This window comes from Pseudopipra pipra, chromosome 4 (genome assembly GCF_036250125.1).
Source record: "Pseudopipra pipra isolate bDixPip1 chromosome 4, bDixPip1.hap1, whole genome shotgun sequence".
Classification (NCBI taxonomy): Eukaryota; Metazoa; Chordata; class Aves; order Passeriformes; family Pipridae; genus Pseudopipra; species Pseudopipra pipra.
In genome coordinates, this window is record NC_087552.1 from 8,729,802 (window position 1) to 8,751,724 (window position 21,923).

Sequence of the window (21,923 nt, forward strand, 5' to 3'; positions counted from 1 at the left end):
CTTTTACCTACTCAGAAGCCCACACTGGTAATTACAAATCTGAGGGTGTCTCAGCTTCAAATGAATCCAACTTTTCCTACCAAGCTGAAATATTATCTCCATTAAACAAGTGTTCAGCATCACAATACAATATTCTTCCAATTAAATTGAAATGTGTTATATAGCGCATAATAATTTGGGGACTAAAAGTGTGAATACTTTTAAATGTGGCATATAATTTTCTAATGCAGGATACTTTTCAAATACGATCTCCTGCTGAAATAGTTCATTGTATCAAAAAGTAGAAGCCTGTCAATAATACCCATGTGTCCTATAAAATGTTTTCATTTCTCTCATGGTATGTTATGCTTCATCAGTTTCCTTAATCCTAGCTGCAGTTCACGTTGCCGTGCTGAAACAGCTCACTGAGCAGTAATTTATCTCTTGACTGTGGCATAACAACCACAAATACAGGTTATTCTGGGAGCGAGGATTTGCATTGCATAAACTGTATTTTTTAAATCATCTTCAAATGAGATTAATTCATGATAGGGAAATTTTTCCTCTATTTTTGGATCTGGTTTCCAAGACACTTGAGTCCGAGTCTTGAGTGTTTTGTTGGGTATCGGGCAGAATCTTCATTTGAGGATTAGGGATTTCTGTAAAAACGAAATGATACCACCAGAGAAATGAGAAGATGTTTCCCCCATTTACTTTAATACCTATTTAAAATTGGCATTGGAAAGATAATGACAGATTGCATTTTAGCTGAATTTTTCAGCTGTGCACTAGATGACTCGTATTTCTTTTCAATTAGGCTGACTGCTTTAGCGTGGTGGGAGATTACTTCTCCCGCATGCTGAAAAGATATTAACAATTAAAATGGAGGGGAGAGCAAGTAGCAGAGGATTATTGCGGTTTTCTTTGCCAAATGACAAGGGCTTCGCTTTGTAAGTAACTTGTTTTAATGTTTGCTACTAAATGAGTACAGTATGCATTGAATAGATATATTTATTATGATAAAGTATAGTTTTGACAAATGTAAATATTTACAGAACAGTGGTACTTAAATAACTTGGCCTCACGCATCAGAAGGGAGCAAAGTTTTCTTCAGGCATAACACTGTGTGAAATGCATTTCTCAGGCTTTCAAGGCCCAGATGCAGTAAACAACACTTTTCTTCATGCATCCTTCTCCAAAGTAGGGAAAAAAACTAGTTGGGAAGATGCACAAAGTGCCCCCTCTCCAGCAGAGGAGAAGCTTAGTGTGTTGCAGGGGAATGTGGGTGACCCTACAGCCTCAGTCATCTGCTGGATGCACCTTTCTCCTCCTCTCCTGGGGGCAAACCTCACTCAAGTTCTCTTGGGCACATCTCTGCATTACTGAGATACTCCTGGTGTCTTTCTTACAAATTATTATTGATTTTGTCAATGGGAATAAACGTCAGAATAATAATAGCAAACCCCACTTTAGGCACTATGCAATTAACCAAACTCTCTTCTCTAAACTGCCCCCCCGAGAGAGCAGGCAGAGATATTGCAGAAATCAGTGGGATCCTGTAACTCTTATGTTCTCCCAAAACAACTCCTTGCCCTTTTTTTTCCCCCTTTTGATTACTGAAGTGGTTTTGACTGCAGAGGTATTCTTCATTGCCAATGCCCTTTAAGACTCCCTGACTATCTAGCTTACCTTGATCTACTCTGTTTCCACCCTGCTGATTTTTCCATAAAGGCTTACATTAATCCAAACCAACAGTCATTTAATAAACATTTCAACAAGCAAATGAATATTTAGCAATCCTAACTCCATTTCCATCACAACAGGTAGTGGCGCAGTTGGCTCCAAATCATGTCTACTTTTATCCCAACTCTACACATATAAATCCCATTGTTATGATTTATATTAATGCATTACTAGATTACACGTATAAGAGGGTTTAAAAAAAAAGAAAAGAAATAGAGGTGTGTAGAGAGATGTCTACGCACAACATAGAACTGTATTAAGTCAATGAAGTTCGTTTTGGTTTTGTCCAAAATTACTAAGTCTCACATACAACTTTTTTAGTCTTATCAGAACTATTCAAAATCTTGGTGAAGGACATTGGCACACTGGCTTTTTCTTCCAAAGCTAACCAGCATTATTAACTTGCTACAGTACAATTATTCCTAGAGAATCTTCTGTAATATTATCTAGTAACAATATTCCCATCTCTTTTGATTAATGCATATTGAAAACAATCTCTAAGATCCAGATCTTCAATTTCAGTAAATTTGCATAGTGCGATTGGTCTTATATATACACCAATTAATAGTATTTGAAAATGTAATTCTAGACTGAATTAACTCTGGTAACATCTCTGGCAAATGTTTCGTTCATGGAGTCTCAGGACAGGCAAGTAAAATTACCTTTGAAATCTAAGTACTGAAGTCCTAATGACTAAAAAGATACTACCTATGGTATTTTACCTGGACAGCATCTTCAAATAATTCATGAGCAAACATTTTATGTTCTACACCTATTTTTGCTTCTTTTTTTGAGAGAGAAATTCTTCTAGTAGCAAAAATAATTCTGAAATTAAAAATATTTTTATACTTATGCATACACAAATAAAGACACACTTAATTTCATATTTATATTAGCCATGTATCTGTAGCCTGATCTTCCCACATACTTTTTAGACTAGTACAACTCTGCTAACTTCAGAGCAGCTGTTCCTGATTTATATCAGAGCTAATGCTCATCAGAATTATACCTGTCCTCATCTTTCACATGGAAAGGTTCAGGTTCAAAGTCCTCACGTCATGTGAAGATTTCAATCTTCTATAGTTTTTGTGATAAATTTGAGCAGTTCCTGTGTTATGTGAGGTTTTATTTCACAAAACACAACTGAATTTTTGGGCAGCCAAAGTGAAGGGATATACAAAGTGTATAGGTAGAATGGATAAGAGACAAAACTACTCAACTTTCATTTGAAGTCAAAATAGACCTAATAAAATGTTTTCTGAAAGTACTTGGGAACAGTATTTATGAAACAAATAGGCTTAGAAACAAAATGCCCTGTGTGGTGGTGATGACAGCAATTACCATTAACCATCTGAATAGACACGTTGTGATAAAAGCTTTGGTTTGAAAAGCAAGGTGAAGGTCAGTACGTGTGAATCAGCTTTGTGTATCTGAGGTTTGTCACTGAATTAGACGCTTTGAACCTGCTAATGGTAATTAATAGCTATTAATTATTTTTCATAACAGTCATGTATGTCTATGCACAGATGCACTAGGTGCTTTAACAATAATGTTCTTTCTCAAAGTGCATGAACCCAGAAGCACAGGGATCAGCATCTTGGGGGGTCCCAATACTGACTTCTCTGTTGAGATGACCAGAGTTGCAAACCAACATTAAACTAGAAGTTCCAGCTGCTGATTTTTTTTGTGCTCTGCAACCACGTAGAGGTCTCTATGGATTCCTGTAAGAAGATTCCTGTGTATCCTTACTGGACAAAGTACTTAATTAATTCTGATTCCTTTTATTATATTTTTAACAGATAAGTTTGCCTCTTTAATGATTAAAAAAATCTGCATTTATGCCTATTAAATAGATCTAGTATTATTTTTCTTGACATTCTAGAAAAAGAATAATCATTCATTATTAAGTATTGAACTTATACATAATTCTATTTAAAGAATAAAAGTTACTTTGGTGTGAATTCAAGAACCATATTAGAATCCGAGATATTAACAAATAGACCATTTCTGTGCAGTAATCATCCACAGTAATCTTTCAAATTTCTAATACATAAAATATCTTTCAAACACCTTATAATACTTAATATCTGAAACACCTAAAGTGTGTTTGGGCTTAGTTACATTTTTTTACTCATTAACAGCTCCTTACCAATCCTTGGTTCATCTTTCTTAGAAGGTTTTTAATAAAAGGATTATTGTAAAGATATTTGCAGTGAGGATCAATGGTGCAGAAGGATTTTAAATGTCAAGTTCTTACTGACAGTCAATATTTTTGCTGTAAAATGGCACTGGACCGTTACAACAGACACCTAGAAAAATCCAAGCTGGACTTGGGTGTTAAACTTGGAACCAATATTAGGTCAGCCCTACAAATAACCTAATATCTATGATAGGAAGAATCGGAATTTTTTTTAATGCATATGTATAAATACTTACTTATATATATGTGTGTGTGCATTTTTCTTCAGATAAGAACAGATTTGATATTATTCTGGTTCTGGATGTTTGGGATATTTTTTATTTCCTAGAATAATAAAACGGGAAAATGTTCTCGTGTTGGTAGGGCATTTTAAAATCAGTCAGGGAAGGAAAATCATAGAATTGCTTTCTTGGAGATCTTTCAAGAGTGGCCTCTCAGCATAGTGGTGACACATCCTTTTCCTTTTCCTTGGGAAGCTCCACTATTGAGTTCTTGCAGTTATAAATCTGCTAGTCACTAAAAATTCTAAATAAGGATTTCTGAATACATAGATATTCCCTAAAAAAACTTAATAGATATTCCCTAAAACCTGGGAGGAGAGAATCATTTATTTCTAAGAACCAAGCAATTTATTTATTGAATACTGAGAAATTATGTAAAATACAAAACATCAGAGGAAAACAGAGACTTCTCATTCAATTTCAGGACATGGAATTAAGTTTTAAGAAATAAATAAAACAAAAACATTCTATTTTTTGCCTTTATAGGATTGGTTTTTTTCGTATTGGTCTTACTTCAGGCATCAACTCTTCAGTGAAGAGTTCAACTCTTATCACCTACATATAATTTAGCAGCAATAAGCAGCAGGGATCTGGTAACAATGTTTGTATGCAGTCTAAACTACATAGATCTCTAACTGGGGACCTGATACACTATAAATGCACATGCACATTTATGCTTAAATACACAAATAGAAAAATAAAAGGAAGAGAGGTAACGTTACATTGAGGAAAAAGAGAATTAATGAACCATAAAGCAATTCTCTTTCCAACAGTACTTTCTAGACCTCACAAATGTATTTTTAATTCCTTACATTTCCAACCTTTAAAGCTTTACAAAATGGCTTAACAGTTTAAATAGTAGATATTACAGCTCTTGCTGCTTTGCTTTTCCACACTTAATGTTTGTAATGGCACTCCTTTCAGAGAAAAAGTAATACTCAAAAGTAGAAATTCTCAAGAAAAGGGCTTCTTATAGACAAAGAGTTCTGGTAATAAGAAATTCCAGGTGTAGTTTTAAATTCTTCACCTACAGCTCTGATAGCACCATCTTGGCCAGTATTAAATGTTGTTTGTTCCAAACTAAAAATACTAATTCAGATGGCAAACACCTAGTCTCCCCTCCTCTGCCAAAGGCAACACTGCAGTGGCTGTGAAAAATAAGGCTCTGTATTACTTTATAGTACCAGCAGATCAAAATATTCTGATGGGGAGAAAAAAACCACGAACAGAAGCATTTGATAAATCTTTGCATATCATCACTGTTCTCTCTCTTGAGCAATTCAGAAATAGAATAGGTGCACACATACATGAATTTTACACATATATATCCCCACATATATGTATATATACACGCACAGGCACACACTTCTGAAGAAAGTTGAAACAAATTCCAAGGCATAATAGTCACCTCTAGGGACCGGTCTATTGCAACATCCAGAACAAAAATTTGCAATGCCATTGCAAACCTGCTCAAGATATTTGGCTTTACTCTGAAAGAAACTTCAATAAAATATGTATTTTACTCTGCTGCCCCCCAAAAATAGCATTTCGGTTTTCCCAAGTAGAGCTGAACTGAAAAACACATTATGTAATTTTTACTGCAAAAACCCAGTAATGCTGTTTGATCACTCAGTTTCTGTAGACCCCACAGCTTCTACTATATACAGATCAAACACAGTGGGAGATTCTGTCAGCTGCTTCTGAAGTGTTGTGGGTTCAGGCTGAAGTGCCTGAGACTTTCTTTTGCTGAAATGCCTCAATTGCACCAAGTCCTATCAGCCACAAAGACGTACATGCTTCCCTGAGGCCATGTGCAGCCCATGCATCCATTGTCTATGTGAAGATTAGGCCCTTAAATAAGTCAGAATAAACTCCATGTCAAATCAGAGAAGAGCAGAATTTGTTGAAAATAAAACCAAGGCAGTCTTACAAAACTCTTATCTTGATCCAATCTTATTTTCCATTTATGCTAACAATATAGAACAGGTAGCTTGGAGCTCTTTATCTTTTCACTGATTATACCATTCTGTATTCCGTAAGTACTTTATTGTCCTCAGTTATAAATGAGCTATAACAGAATTTTAATAAAATTCAGGAAACATTTTCTGATTCCTGTTTGCTGTTAAACACAAGTAAAATGAAATTTATTATTTCGGTTGGGATGATACATTTAATGCTGATAATGATATATCACCTAAGATATTAACTTCTAATCAGATGTTACTGAAATATGTTTTAGATTGTAAACACTCAAGTATTTTGTTGGGCTGTGCTCTGTTTTTTTACTGCACAACAGAAATTATAATTTAATAACTAGATTTTCTGTGTTGTAACCCGTTTTGTTAAAGTCATTCAACCAAGGAGCAGCAAGTTCAAGAAATTAGTTATTCCCTATCAAAGAGTACGTTAGTGTAATATGTTGAATAGTTTCCACATGATATGGAAGAAAATAGAGATTTCACTTTTGCAAGCTTTTTTTGTTGCAATGATTTCCTCTTGTTTCCTTTGTAGTTTATGAAGGCTATTGAATCAGACTGCCTTGGGCATCAGGTACCTGGACACATGGGGCACATGTTCATTTACAGAGCATTACTTGTATGAAATATGTAAGCATATAATGTACATATTTAACTTGTTCTGGTTTGATAATTTCCTAATACAGATTGCATTTAATTAATCCTGATTTGGTAGTCCATGTACACTATTAATAAAATAATTATTTCAAATAAACCTTTATTTAATCCTTCTTTCTGAATTTTGGCCATGGTCCTGTAACTTTACTCTTGCTATATGAACATACTGTCATTGTCTACCTTGTCCCTTGGAGGGATAACTTACGGATCAGTTATTTGACAAGTACTGGGAGAAAGCCATTTCCTCTCTGTTTGCCCAGCTGTTCCGGGCAGTGAGAATAAAGGGACTCTATAAACCATTTTACCTTCCTTATATCCCACAGAGATCAATAGATACTGCTCTTTTTTCTCAATCCCTCAGTCCCATGTCTAGGTAATACTTTTACTCCAAAGTTCAAAGGTTTCAGACAGAACTAAAAGATATCACAGCTTTTTCAGCACCAAAACTTAGCCACCTTCTTGGTTTGCTAAGACCATATTTAACAACTCTAAAGAGAAGACCAACATTCAGATCATGAAACAAATTCAGTGTAGGTAAAATTGCCAGGAAAAAATGGACACATTCAGAAATCTGCTATACAGCAGACAGAAAGTGTTTTTTCTCAGTGAGTGTCCACAGAGCTCAGCTGGGGACAATGAGATGCAATATTTTAGATTTGCTCTCGAGAATCCTGAGAATTTGCTAAATCTCTGTGTTCAAATGTTTTTCTCTTTGTAAATGTCACAGCTCACTGTTATTAAATGTTTATCTATTGTAAAGTTACACTGAAACAAGAGGCATATTTAAAATTTTGTCCTTTTATTTGTGGAGAAAAACCCTAAGCAACTAAGGCACAGAAGCCTTTTCTCAATTCTTGTCCTTGTTAAATACTGACAATGCCACTGCTATGGCTAAGGGTGAAAGATGCACACTAGCAACATCAGACATTTGAGTATTGAGATTGTTTTCTTTTCTTGCTGGAGTTTTAAGAGAAAGCAAAAACAAAAAAAGAAATTACTTTGATCAGAATGAGATGGAGAGCTTATTATATACAGCCTGAACCAGGACAAAGGATAATTTGCTTCAAGACAGTTATAGTCCTTGAAATAAGCTAGCTATATGAAAATGCAAGGATTTCAAAAACAGCTGTCCGCCTAAGAACTTCAATTTCATACTGTTCTAGAATAGGAAGCAATAACTTCACATATTGTCATCGTCCATGCAAAGTCACTTCAAGAATTTTAAAATATATCTCTATCTGATGTGATGTAAAAGCCTAGAAACTTCTGCAACAGGCTTAGATAGAACACAGAACTTCCAATATTGTCTTCTCTGTGAGGCAGCAGGAACCTTGGGCACTGAAAATCAAAAAGCAAGTCTCAACATCGATTCTTTGGCCCACATTCTCCCTGTGTGTTCCCAGTGCACCTCTTCACACATCCAAAACTATCATCACTTTCAATGAGTATTTCCAACATATTTGCTAGAACTATAAAAGCCCAAATGCGTTAAAGAACAGTGATTCTTAAATGGTAATATTTTATCTTTAAGAGAAGAACTAATCCTTCCCAGACTGCAACCAGTCTCTTAATGAGCATAGAATATAGTAATGTCTTTTCCCATTTAAACTGCGTAGTGACGCTCAGTGAATTCAAAGACAAATAACTTACCTTGTACAGTCCTGGGAGACTCACAGGTTTATTTGGTTGCACAAGAATAACTGGAGAAATGAAGCATTCACTTAGTTTCATTTAGATTTAAACCCTGAGCAACTGAGTTTTAAGGGAAGAAAAAACAAGACAATTTGCACTTACAGGTCACTACCTCTTGCAAAAACAGTGGGAATAGTGGAAATAGGAGGGCTTGGCAACTGCATTGTTGGCAGTTCCCAGCCCTGTGACAGAACAAGGCTTGACCATAAAAATAAAGGTTCCTTGCCCTGGTGACTGAATTCCTTTCTTCGCAGAGGTGGCATCTTAGGACCTCAGAATCTCAAACCTCCACCCTTCCAGGACTCATTATGAGATGCTCCTTTTTATATTTCTCTCTGTTCAGTACCAAACCCCTACTCAAGTCACATGCAGTCCCTCTGCCAGCAGGAGCTCAGCAAGGAAGACCCAGGCAGGACCACCTGGCACAGACTTTGCACTGCAATGAAGAGAATGGGAGCACCTTCATGGAGCAGGAATTGCAGGGAAGCAGCACAAGACCATGGTTCCTGTTGGCCACAGTGGAGCTGCTGTGGCCTAAAGCCACAAAATTGCTTTGGGGAGTGCTTCTTCAAGAAACCAAGGCTGTGGATTAACCCTCCTTCTCCTGAGAGAATATACCTCTTTGCAGCCAAAACCTTTCTTGAGGGGTCACTGAAAAATTCAGGTTATTACCTAATGGTGTTATTTTCACTGCTGCTGACCTTTAGTATGTGAATTTGTATAAATATAAGGCCTATCTGGCTGAAGGGCAGTAGTGCTGAAGTCTCCTAACCCAAGAGTAGAGAAGAAAGATTGAAGAGATGATTCTGTATAACTTAGTTTGAGAAGACTTTTACCTCCCTGAAAGTGAGCATGTTTTAGCATGACTGCTTTCAAAAGTAACTGATATTACTCTTATCTCCCCACTTTTTCCACTGAAAATTAAAAAAAAAATCACTGTACAGTTAGTCAACAAGAAATACCTTAAGCATTTTTTCTCTATGAAGTTGACTGTGTTTAGAATGCTTAGCTGAAACTGTTTGTATAAATTATGAACTAGATATTGGTTTAAAACAGGTTTTGTATAGCGTGTTTTAATAGAAAATAATCAGCGCAGTATATACAGGACTTTTCCATTAAAGAGTGTTGCAGCATAAAAATATTTTATAGTGTATTGTAAAGAGTTTATGTTTACAATACATTTCCATTAAAGAGATCTGTATTACAGAAGCTGTTTTTAAAAACAAACAGTAAACACTTTTCAGTATAGAATGTGTTTCCATTAACGTTCTCTGCATAAGGGAAGCATATTTAGAAAAAAAAAATCTACTGATTGTTTTGCATAAAGGGTGCATTAGCAGAGAAAATTTCAGCAAAAATTATAATCTATTTTTTACATCATTTTATTACTGCATTCCTTGTAGAAGCACACACTACTCAGGTTGTAGGTGAATCGTCGGTTTAGAGAGAAAAATATTCATTATAATTGCTGTAAAAGCATTATCTTCTCTCAAAAGAATTTCTGATGGTGAAAATACTGGATTAGAGCATTGTGTGCCTCACAGCAGCACCCAGAGGTTCAACCCAGATCAAGGCAAGGCGGTACATCAACACAAGGTTTCTTCCCTGAAGGATTTCACTATTTTAAAGGAAAAAGAAAAAAAAAGGAGGTGGGGGGAAGAGGGGAGGGGAGTATCTGAGGTGATAGGCTTTATCTAAGATCGTATCCACATCCTTACCACAAGAGGGAAGAGAAGCCAGATTGCCATAGTTTGAATGAAGGTCTAGTAGAGGATATCTAGTAGGATATTTGGTATATAAAGATTTTGACTTCCTTATTCTCTGCTTGGTTTGTTTTTCACTGGTACTGGAAACTGCCATATCATAATCTTCTGCCCTTTTATGGATCCAAGAACAAAGATCACAGATTTACAGGGAGCCAACAGGGAATACCTTCAAAGGCACTGTAAGTTCATTTTTGCTCCTACAGATCACTAAAATGCAATAATTGTAAATATCTAATTGTGTTTGAACTGCACTTACTCTTCCACCATGTAAATAGAGGTTAATGTTTGGGAGTTTTTTATTCTAGCTCCAAAGACCACAAGAGACTTTTCTGAAGGATTCATGATTTCAAATCAAATACATTTGCCAGAGGTAGCTATTTTGTAGGTGGTTTTATAAGTGTTTCCTCACTGCACTAAAAAATGCATAGAGGTATTGTAACACTGCAAGGTTCAGGAGTTGATTCAGAGCTCATTTACACTTTTATAAACCAAAGAATTCCATTCAAGTCATTTTGCTATAATGATTATAAGGCATCAGGAATTAATGCAGAAATCTAATACTTTTACCAAGAATGTGAAAAATATTTTCCAATTTGCATTTTGTTATTGCATTACGATATTTACATGCTAAAGAGTGTATATTGTATATAGTATTAATACCTTTAAATCAATTTAATATTCAGTGCAACTACCTTAATGTAATATTATGGTTAAGAATTTAAACACATAAATGCCAAGAAATTTTAAAGCAGTTTCCCACAGCAAACATAACTCAGTCACATATAAATCTTAATATAACTGGAGTATTAAAAATATGAAAATTAATTCAATAAGAGAGCCTTTTTGGAAGAAACAACATCTCTTCGTTGATTGTTCCAGGGACTTACAAGCATTTTGCTTTCAGTAACCACTGGGAGCCAAGCAATCTCAGATGAGTACTGCTTCATCCAGGTCTTGTACAACTCCTACAGCCTGCTCAGAACCATTTCTGACTGTTCATTTGTGAGTGTAAGCAAAGTTATTCTGGGTAACACGAAGGTTTCAATGAGGAATATACAACTGGTTTTAACTGGTCCTCAGCAAAGGACAAGCTGGATGAGGTTTGGAGCAATCTGGCCTAGTGAACGTGTCCCTGGCCGTGGCAAGTGGTTGGAACTATATGGTCTTTAAGGTTTCTTCCAAAACAAACCATTCTATGATTACTTTTGATTAATTTTCTTGGTCTTTTCCTCAGTCATTCCCTACCCCAAACTGTCAAGGTATTTCAGCAGCCAGGCACTGGATGGTATCTGCAGTTCTGCTGCTCTCAGAACCACTGCTAGGGTTGATAAGTTTGGAGGCACAAAGTCATAATCATTCTCAGAAATGGACATGGGACAAATAGTAACATTGAAGACCACTTCCTTTGGCTATTACTACCTTTCATTAAGATTTTCCTAACAATTATTTTTGCCCAGTATTTGTTCTAGCTAGGGCAGAAATTTTTTTGTGGTGTCCTCTATTTCTATTCATCATGTGGGATGAAAAAGCTTCCTTCTACTCTAGTACCAAATAAAAGCCATGATCAGTAAAGTGAAATCCACCAATCCTAAAGATCCGTTCGCGTTCTTTATTCCTCCTTCAGTTCCTCATTTATAGATGATGGTGAAAGTCAGACCAAAGTGAATGACATATGGGAAGAGAAAATTCCACTAATATTTCAGAGATGCCTGTCGGTGTTCATATATATGTGTATATACTCATGTATCAAAACTCTGTATTCATTCTGTAAGCTTTAACATTCACGTTTGGAATTATAGAACATCCCGAGTTGGAAAGGATCAAAGATCATCAAAGTCCAACTGCTGGCGCTACACAAGATAGCACCATGAATCACACAATGTGCCTGAGAGCATTGTCCAAAACATTTCTTGAACTCTGGAAGACTTGATGCTGTGACCACTTTTCAGTTCCAAATGTGGTCACTACCCCAAAGAATTAATAAGGAAATAAATAATAATAGAGCACATACACAGAAATGAGGAAAAAACACAGAAATGAGTATATGATGTAAGAAATGATTGGTGGCTACCCCTCACCCTCCAAAGTGGCATCTAGTAGCTTTTTATTGATCAATTGCACTCCCAAGAATAATGATATCACAGGAGCTGTGAGGAAAATAGGACTTTACAAGACCAGTAAATATAATATATGTGGAAGTGCATACTACACCTATCAAAATCTGTTTGGCTGTTGCTCTTGAGCACTCATGGGAAACATTTAGAATAGGTTACAAGCACATTTGTACTTCTGCACAGGTAAGAAAAATAATGTCTAGTTATTAAAGACTTCTTCCAGCTTTAACTATGAATCTCACAGCTGTGTCAAGAGGAAGCAGAACAGTAAGAAACTGTTATAATGAAATATTTGATAGATTCACTGGAGCTATGCAAAAGAAAAAAGGCCTAAAAACAAGTGCAGGTTTTTATTACTATCTAGCTAAAATATAAGCCAGGAGACACTGTCATGTATACCCAACTTTTGTGGTGAAAAAACCCAAAAAACACATAGCAGTTAAGAATCAAACTATAGAATGTGAAGTAAAGATAAAGAAGGGCCAGTTAAATACCTGTTATTTAATTAGGTTTATCTTCATAAACAGTTATGCATAAATTATTATAGGAAATACTGTATGCTTGCAAAACAGGAAAACAACCTGCATGTATAAAATTCTATGACACATACTACAGCTTATTGCCATACTCACAAACCTGTAGAGTTAGCAAAAGTAAGATAACTAAGAGTAGATAGATATTACTTCTATAGGCAATTATCATCTTTAACTGAAGCCTCAGACATCTTGCTAATGATTCCATACAATATGATTAGCATGTACATTTAATTTTTTGCATAAGCCCTATCATTGGTAGCATACCTCTTTCTACTTATCCACAGAATCACAGAATATGCCAAGTTGGAAGGGACCCTCTATGACAAGGATCATTGAGTCCATCTCCTGGCCCTGCACAGGACCATTCCCAAGAGTCACACCATGTGCCTGAGAGCATTGTCCAAACACTTATTGAGCTCTGTCAGGCTTGGTGCTGTGACCACTGCCCTGGGGAGCCTGTTCCAGTGCCCAACCACCCTCTGGGCAAAGAATCTTTTTCTAATCTCCAACCAAAACTTCCTCTGACACAACTTCATGCCATTCCCTCATGTCCTGTCACTGGTCATCACAAAGAGATCAGTGCGTGCCCCTCCTCTTCCCCTCCTGAGGAACTTGTAACTGCGATAAGTTTTTGCCTCAGTCACCTCCTCTCCAGCTGAACAGACCAAGTGCCCTCAGCCGCTCCACACATGGCTTCCCCTCAAGACCCTTCATCATCTTCATTGTCTGGCCAACAGTGCTTTGTCTGATGCCCCCCAGGGCACAGCTGGTCCTCCTGGCTGCCAGGGCACTGGTGACTCATGTCCAACTGGCTACAGACCAGGACCCCCAGGTCATCTTCCACAGCACTGCTTTTCAGCATCTCATTCCCTAGTCTGTCTGTACATTTAGGGTTTCCCAGGTGCAGAATCTGGCATTTTCCCTTGTTGAACTTCCTATGGTTGGTGATTGCCAATCTTTCTGATTTGTTTAGGTCACTGCAGGACCTCCTTGCCTTCAAGGGAGTCAACAGCTCCTCCCAGTTTTGTGTCATCTGCAAACTTGCTCAGTGTCCCTTCCAGTTGTGTGTCCAAGTAATTTATGAAGATGTTGAAGAGCACAGGGCCCAAGATGGAGCCCTATGGAACCCCACCAGTGACAGGGGTAATAGTTCTCAAAAGCATGACTTATGCCCATGACTAGGCTAAAAATCCCTAGAAATTAACCACACAGTACTTGGATGTACTCTGAAAAAGCAAATCCTTACTGTAGCTGAGGAGTCTGTGTGTCCAAATCAACAAGTGGAAAAAAGATCAACGTTGTAAACCTAGGAGCATTGCTCAGAGATAAAGATCTCTCATGTGTCCATTATGCAAAGAAGGGCTACTAAGGTGGTGAAGGGCCATAAGAATAAGCCATACAAGGAGCAGTTGAGATCACTTGGCTTGTTCAACTTGGAGAAGAGGAGACTGAGGGGAAACCTCATAGCTGTCTACAGTTTCCTCACAAGGGGAAGCAGATGGCAGGCTCCGATCTCTTCTCTCTGACGGCCAGTGATAGGACCCATGGGAATGGCATGAAGTTGTGTCAGGGAGGCTTAGGCTGGATATTAGGAAAGAGTTCTTCACCCAGAATGTGGGTAGGGACTGGAACAGGCTCCCCAGGGGAGTGGTCTCAGCACCAAGCCTGACAGAGTTTGAGAAGCATTTGGATGATACTCTCAGGCACATGGTGTGACTCTTAGGGATGGTCCTGTGCAGGGTCAGGAGTTGGACTTGATGATCTTCGTGGGTCCCTTCCAACTGAGCATATTCTATGATTTTATGCATTTTAATTGTAGGATTTCTACAAGCATTATTCGTGCACACTCTTATACCCTCCATAGCTCTTCTCTACTTGTATAGAAGTGGTTTGTCATCCTTGTCAGAGACATAAATCTATATATATATTTAAGTAAATGTCTTAAAGATTAAAGAACAAAACAAAATTGAGACAATAACCTCCAAATTAAAGGAATAAGTGAAAGGAGTCATTTTTTGCAATTCTTCTTAAACATATCACAAGGAGAGTACCTCTTCCTCAAACACCTTCCATTTCCTCTTGACCATTGATGGAAGAAAGCTGTTTACAGTTGCAATCCAGAGCCCAGGGAAGACTGCAACCATGCTGTCATGGGTAAAAAGAGTTTTCCCCTGGAGTTGGAAAGTAGTCAACTCCAGGGGGGTGGTGTTCTTGGTGTGGAGCCAATCAGAGCTGCGTTTTTGCTCCTGTGAAAATCAACATATTGCAACAGGCCGGAAAAGAAGGGAGATGACGTAGCTGGAAGAGAGGTAGCCAGGTTTTGAAGCCACGAGGAGAGAGGGGCCAGGAAGCCCCACTGGGGGCCAAGGCCCCCCAGCCCTGGCTGGGGCTGCAGAAACTCGGAACAGGGTTAAACTGGGCTGAGTACTGTAGCCAAAGCTGGGGGAGGTTTCTTCGCTGTGAGTGGACAGCTGGAGACACTAAGACTGCAGCGGAGCAGCACTGAACGGGGAGCTGTGGCTGAAAGCCAAGGAGATAACAAGCAGCAGAGATGGCACAGAACCAAGCTGAGAGACACAGAGATGTCCAACGGAGAGAGGGATGACTAAGGTCAGCAAAGACTGTTTTGGGTGAGACCTGCCTTTACTTTCCCCAAACCTTTTGAGACCCCTCTTGGAAGGAGGGGGTGGACTTCCACTTGAAGGGAGTCTTGAAATGCAGCAGCAGGAGAGAGAGGAGCTGAGAAGCTCAGAGATGTTCTGGAGCTGGACCAGGACAGGCAGAAGGAATGCAGGGGAAGTGGCCTTGCCCCCCCCCCCCACTGCCACGTTGGCAGCTGAGACAGAGTAAAGGACCTCTGGCAGAATGCTTGGGGCAAAGACTGAACTGAGAGCTGCCCTAAACGTTCTGACTCGAGGGAACTCGACCCCTCGACGAAGGGACTTTCATGGGATGTCTTGCACCCCATGATATGGCCATGGTAAGGCAAGTTTTGTCCCTGCTTTGCGAGCCCAGGGGAGAGAGACCTTTGGCTGGAGTCAAAGGGCCAAGGGGTGAGAGAAAACCCCTGTGTTGTAACGGAGACAAAGATTTTACAGCTACGACAAATCCAGCTATGACTGCTGCCTTGAAGAGGAGAGACACTGCTGCCCTGAAACTGAAAAGGACCTTTTCTTCTTCCCTTCTGAACTTTTATTGGAGGGAAAGGAGGGATTTGATCTAATGTAAATATATTGCTTTACCATAGAAGAGATAGTTAGAATTGTGTATATAATGCATTATGGTATTTATTTGTGTAAGTAATAAATTGTAATATAATTCCCTTCCCCCCATACTGAGTTGTGTTATGTCTGGAAAACCCTCTCACACTGAAACAAATTGGGGGGGCTTGGAACTTGGAAATTGGATTTTTCTTTTTGAGGGTCTCAAACCACCACACATGCCTATCCTATTCAAGGGAAGCACATGTCTATCTTATTCAAGGGAATACACAGGCTGACTCTTCGAGAGAATTTTTACCAAAATCTTTGCCAATATTTTATGTTGATTCTAAATGTTATGAGTAATATCCCTTGAGGAGAATAAGTGACATACGACCAACTTTAATGATCATACAAGCACTTATCCTGTGGTGTCATTCTCTAGGTCAGCCATATTCTGAAAGCCAGTTGATTATACGTATTTTAGTACACACCTGAAAATATTTTTAGAGCTCTTGCAACTGCAGAGAATTATTATAGTACTTCTAAAAGACATTTCTTTTACCTTGGAAAGGTTTTAGACAAGGGGGAATTCCTTTGGGAAGGGTCAGGAATTAATTAGAATTACTCTATGAATAGGAATTTTATATAACAAAACCCAGCAGGATTGAAACTTAATGTCCCAGAAGCAGAAGGCACGTACTCAAAGTATTATAGGAGTCCTTGTTGGCATAATTTCTAGGTAAAATCTCAGCCATTAAAAGGTCCCTTTTTATAATTATCATTTTAGAAACATATGGCAAGTGCTTATATTAATGTCTGAAAGTACGTACTTAAGAAAATTATGCTCTTTTTAGACAAGCTAATTCTTAAAATTGACTTGACTTAGACAAGTCAATTCTTAAAATCTTAAGATAAAACTAAAAAAATAAAATATTTATTTACTTTCTTGCTCATGCATGTAGTCAAATAAGTTTTTTAATCTTGTCTTTTTATACTGTTTTAAGTATTACCATATTTCTTTTCATTTTTTAGGCATCTATCATGTTCACTCTACAGATTCAGTGGTCTATTTCAATTTTTTTCTGATTTAAAGGATAGTTGTTTTTCTTTTGCTGCATATGTTTATGTCTACTGAGGATATCTGTGTTGACAGACAAAAGTCATCATAAATGTCATAATATGACCTCTAGTCATCATTAGAGTTGAGATCTATTTTCTTAATTTCGATTGGAATAAGGACATATCCAGAGGTGTTTATGCATCACTATGTAAGAACCAGTTTAGGCATACTAATCATTATTAGTTTTTGAAAGTGTCTTAACATATCAGTGGTCTTCCTGCAGGGAAAAGTCAACAGGCCAGGGCTGGGAATCACAGACATCAAAGAGCCTTGGCAGCAGGCACCTATTAAGGATCTACTTCCTACTGAAACACTCCAACCAGGACTCTGGCTGGTCAATTTTGTTTGTTTGCTTTTTAAAAAAACAATCAATACTGTCCAGAACCTTACAATAATCCCCACCCCAACACACACACACACACACATCTGAGACTGCAGCTGTGAGAATAACTTTACACCAGAAATCATATCCACTTTTCCCAGGAAAAAAAAAATTGAAAATTCAAGCCCCTCATGCAACTCATCAGCATGTCAATACTTCTTATTTCTCTGTTCACACCCAGCCATGTGCACAGTCATTTGCTGCTGCAGAGAGGTGGAAAAAGAAGAGCTGGCACAAAAGCAGGGGACTTAAAATCAACTTAACCCAACATACTACCACAAGAGTGAACATCTTCTGGAGGCTCCATTCGGCACTGCAGGAGGGACAGTGCCTCCTACGCAGCCCAGTGTCCTTTGACTAATCATTAGGCCTCTTGCTTTCTCATGCATGTAAATTAGTAAATTAATATTATTAAACTGGCTTTGTATAAACTGTGGATTTTTATGACTAATGAAGACTTCTGTGTTGGTTTGGGTTTTTTTTTTGGTACAATAGAGGGAACATAGACAATAGATTGTTTTGCTCAGCTTATGATGCCCATAAATAAGGACACTAGCAGTTTTTACCACAAAAAAGATTACAGGCTTATGCATCATTTACCACAAAGCACGCAGAAAACAAAAGTTACTATGAAAGTTTTAATTATTTTCCTGTAAGAGCCAGATTAGTTGTCAAAGGCCAACTTACTGTTTGTACCCCACAAAACCATGCTACGGTTTTGTGCTTGGGATTTAATTCCACGGTATGATGATGAGGGCTGGCCACTGAGATACCTGCATGAACAATGAGATGCACATGTATGACCAGACTCCATCATTACGGCTTACCCAGTTATCAACTCACCCGGACTTCAGCAGGTGAGGAAACTTTTATTATAAATAATGGTTTTGTTCCATGGTAGAGATGGAGATGGACATTCTGAGTAGGCAAAAATATCCATGAAATCAGCTACCAGAGGATAAGCCCCACCTTTTCATCTCACAGTCTGCATTTTGTGTTGTCTGTCAAAATACCTCCATTATCTGGTATCTCTGCTTTTGACACATTTTGTAAATAGATATTACAGAAAAAAATATCCTCTTAATTCTAGTTCTAGCAACTGAACCACAAGCCCACTTCTGAAATTGGAAGGAAGAAGAGAGTCTACTCCCTCTCCCCAGTGTGCACACAAGTGCCAGAAGTAAAGTGATGCTACAGTTGCTGAGTTGAAATGAATTTTCTTTCTTATTTGTATTGTCTTATTAACAGTAATGCATTTTCTAGCAGATGATCTTACTGTCACTCCAGACAATATGTGTTTATTGATGAAAAGAAGAGAAAGTCATTAGCAGTAATGTTGGTGAAGGTGTATATATTGGCAGCAGGAAAATAGAAAATACAAATAGAATATTAAATGGAACAACTAGCAGGAACACAAAATTAGTCAAGTGCAAAGATGCAAGACAAATCACTCTTAAGAAAAAGAGTCAATACAGTTCAAGTATTTGTAAGTAGTCCAACCCTGCTAGCTACAGTCAACTCCCTGCTACCTGACATACTAGGGGACTGAAATACCCTGGGTAATGAATAATCCAAGATTATAGACATATTGCAGGGATCTAAATGGCTCTGTAGACTCAGCTGGAATCAAGCGGGCCTCGTAAGCTGTAGTTCAGACCTGTCCCCGGCTGACCCGGGCTGGTTCCTCACACAGCCACTGAACAGCCTCCATGCTCCATGACAATCTGCTCCACCAGGATCTTATTAGCCTGAGCACCACAACAGTCCTGAGCCAATGCTCTGAACTCCTGTGGTGTGGTGCTGGAGCTAATAAAGCTTCCCAGGAGCCGTGTTTTGCTGTGTAGGATGACACCAGCTCTGCCTGGCAGGGCTGTCGCCGAGCTACTGCTGGCCCTACTCCACTGTCTGCAGGGCCATCTGGTGCTGCTGCCCCGGCTCCCCAGCCATGGCCAGGGGCTTTGCCACCATCCAGAAAGCCCCCAGAGCTGGCTGGGGATTAGCTGCTCTCTGCGCTGCCTTTATCTGGCAATGCATTTATTATGTAATGTACTTTAACAACAAAGGAGAGATGGGGAAGGGATTAGTTCTGAAATTAAGTATTTTAGTATAGTCAGAGCACAGGCACTTGACTCCTGGAATTTCCCAGGTGTCCAACAAGCACGGTATTTAAGGGCAGGTGTAATTTTAAGCATGCAACTAATCTCCCAATGTTTTGTGTGGTTAAGTATTTGCCAGCATACAAAAAACCCTATAGAAAATTAGAATTCACTTTGCTAAAAATACATGTCTTCTATTGCTAAAAAAAAAAAAAGAAACTTGACAAATAAACTAATAAAGAGATGTATGAATACCTTCCTATTGAAATCTTATTACAGTCTTCAATAAAAAAATCCAAAATTTCTGAATATACCTCTTGCCCACTGAGTAGAGCTTAAAGGACATGTTTTCCTTAGATAACAAATATTATCTTCCAAATTAAAGTGAAAGTAAAACCTGAAGTGAGACCAGAAATCCCAGTGGACTGCTCTGCTGGAGCTAATTAGTGCATCCTGAAGCCATGGCAGCTGCCTCCCACCCAGGAGAGGACACTGGAAGCTGCCTGCCTCCACATCCAGGCTCAGCCGAGGCTTCACACATGATGGCTGTGCCTACCAGGAAGCTACTGTGCATAGTGATCAACAAAAGTTAGAGCTGGACAGGAATTTTCCACTGAAATCTATTCTTCATTGAAAAAAAGCCCACAGTTAGTATAAGAGCTACTGCCTCTCTTTCTGACTCAAAACAAAAGTCAGGCTTTTCATTTTCACAATCTCTCTGGCATGGGAGGACATGGTGTTAACTGATGATGAAACCAGTGTATCAGGGAAAGAACTGAAGAACACATTTTAAAGCCTGCCATTTCATAAACCCATCCATGTATTTCATATATGCATTTAAAGCTATAAAGCATTTGTTTTACAGTGAATTTTATTCTATTTATTAGACTATAATTCACTTCTGTGTGTATCATACCTACATTAATAATATTATTAGGGGTTGCAGTGATCTTATAAATATCTTGTTAAACTTGCAGAGGTCAGAAAAATCCAACCTCATAGCTACTCAATCAAAACATCCATAATCATCTAGTATAAGAATATTCCAAAATGATGTGTCAACATATCACAGTGACCAGAAAAATTACAAATAAGAACCAAAGACTGCAATGCCATCACTCTGCTCTACTCTGCTGTTACTCCTGCTCCTAGACCAAATGCCCGGCCACCCCACAGTCCTATGTCAGGGCACACAGTCTCCACAGGTATCTCCCTTGATGGAGGGTTGGAAGCCCATATGCAAACCAAAAGTGCTACTGCAATGCAGGTATAACCTCTGGGATTCAATTCCTTTCTGCATGCACAGCTAAAAATATCTGCTAGATGATTGATCTACTGCTTTCCAATACTCTGCTTTTCTTTTTTAAGTTGTATCACTTGCAGAAATGAGTTGGATTGGATTTTTTCCAGCAAATTCTATGCTTGATGTTGGAATGATCCTTCCTTGTTATTTCATTAAACAGCAAATCACCCCAAGTTGTTCTTCCACCTTGGAATGGTGTTTGCTTCCTGCCCTGTTATTTCATCAAACAGCAAATCATTCCAAGTTGTTCTCCCACCCATGTCCTGAAGAAAACTTCTTTCCTCTTTTATTGCATTCTGTCCCCCATGGCCTTGTCAATCAAAGTTTCCTTTTAGAGAATTGTCTACACTAGTTCACACAGGTTGCACCCAGGGAGATGCTGTCAGCTCAGGGAGTCACGGATGGAGAATGAGTCCATGAGATTTTCTGAACTGCAACTCAGCAAGGCAAATCAGTGCCATAGAAAGTGCAGTATAATATTGAAATCACTCTGAAAATATGTTTCACTGTTTCCTCATTGATTACTTTTTTTCTGAGTGCTTGTTAACAAAATCGTGTGAAATTTCAGGGTTCCAAGTTTGACTAGATTTGGGAAAAAAACAAGTGTTAGAACACTGAAGTTTCCCACTAGACGGAAATTGTGATTTTTAGCTCAGCTCTAATCAAGATAGTTTTGTTCAAAATGAAACAAACAAAAAACCCCAATCTCAGGTTTTTCAACACAAACAATTCTTGCTCAAGGAAAACATCTGGGAAATACTAATCAATACAAAATGGATATTCAACAACATTGAATAAAGTTATTATTTCATATTTATCTGATATCTGGGTTTTTTTAATAACTGAGTTTTAGGACTCAATTCAATCCTAATTTG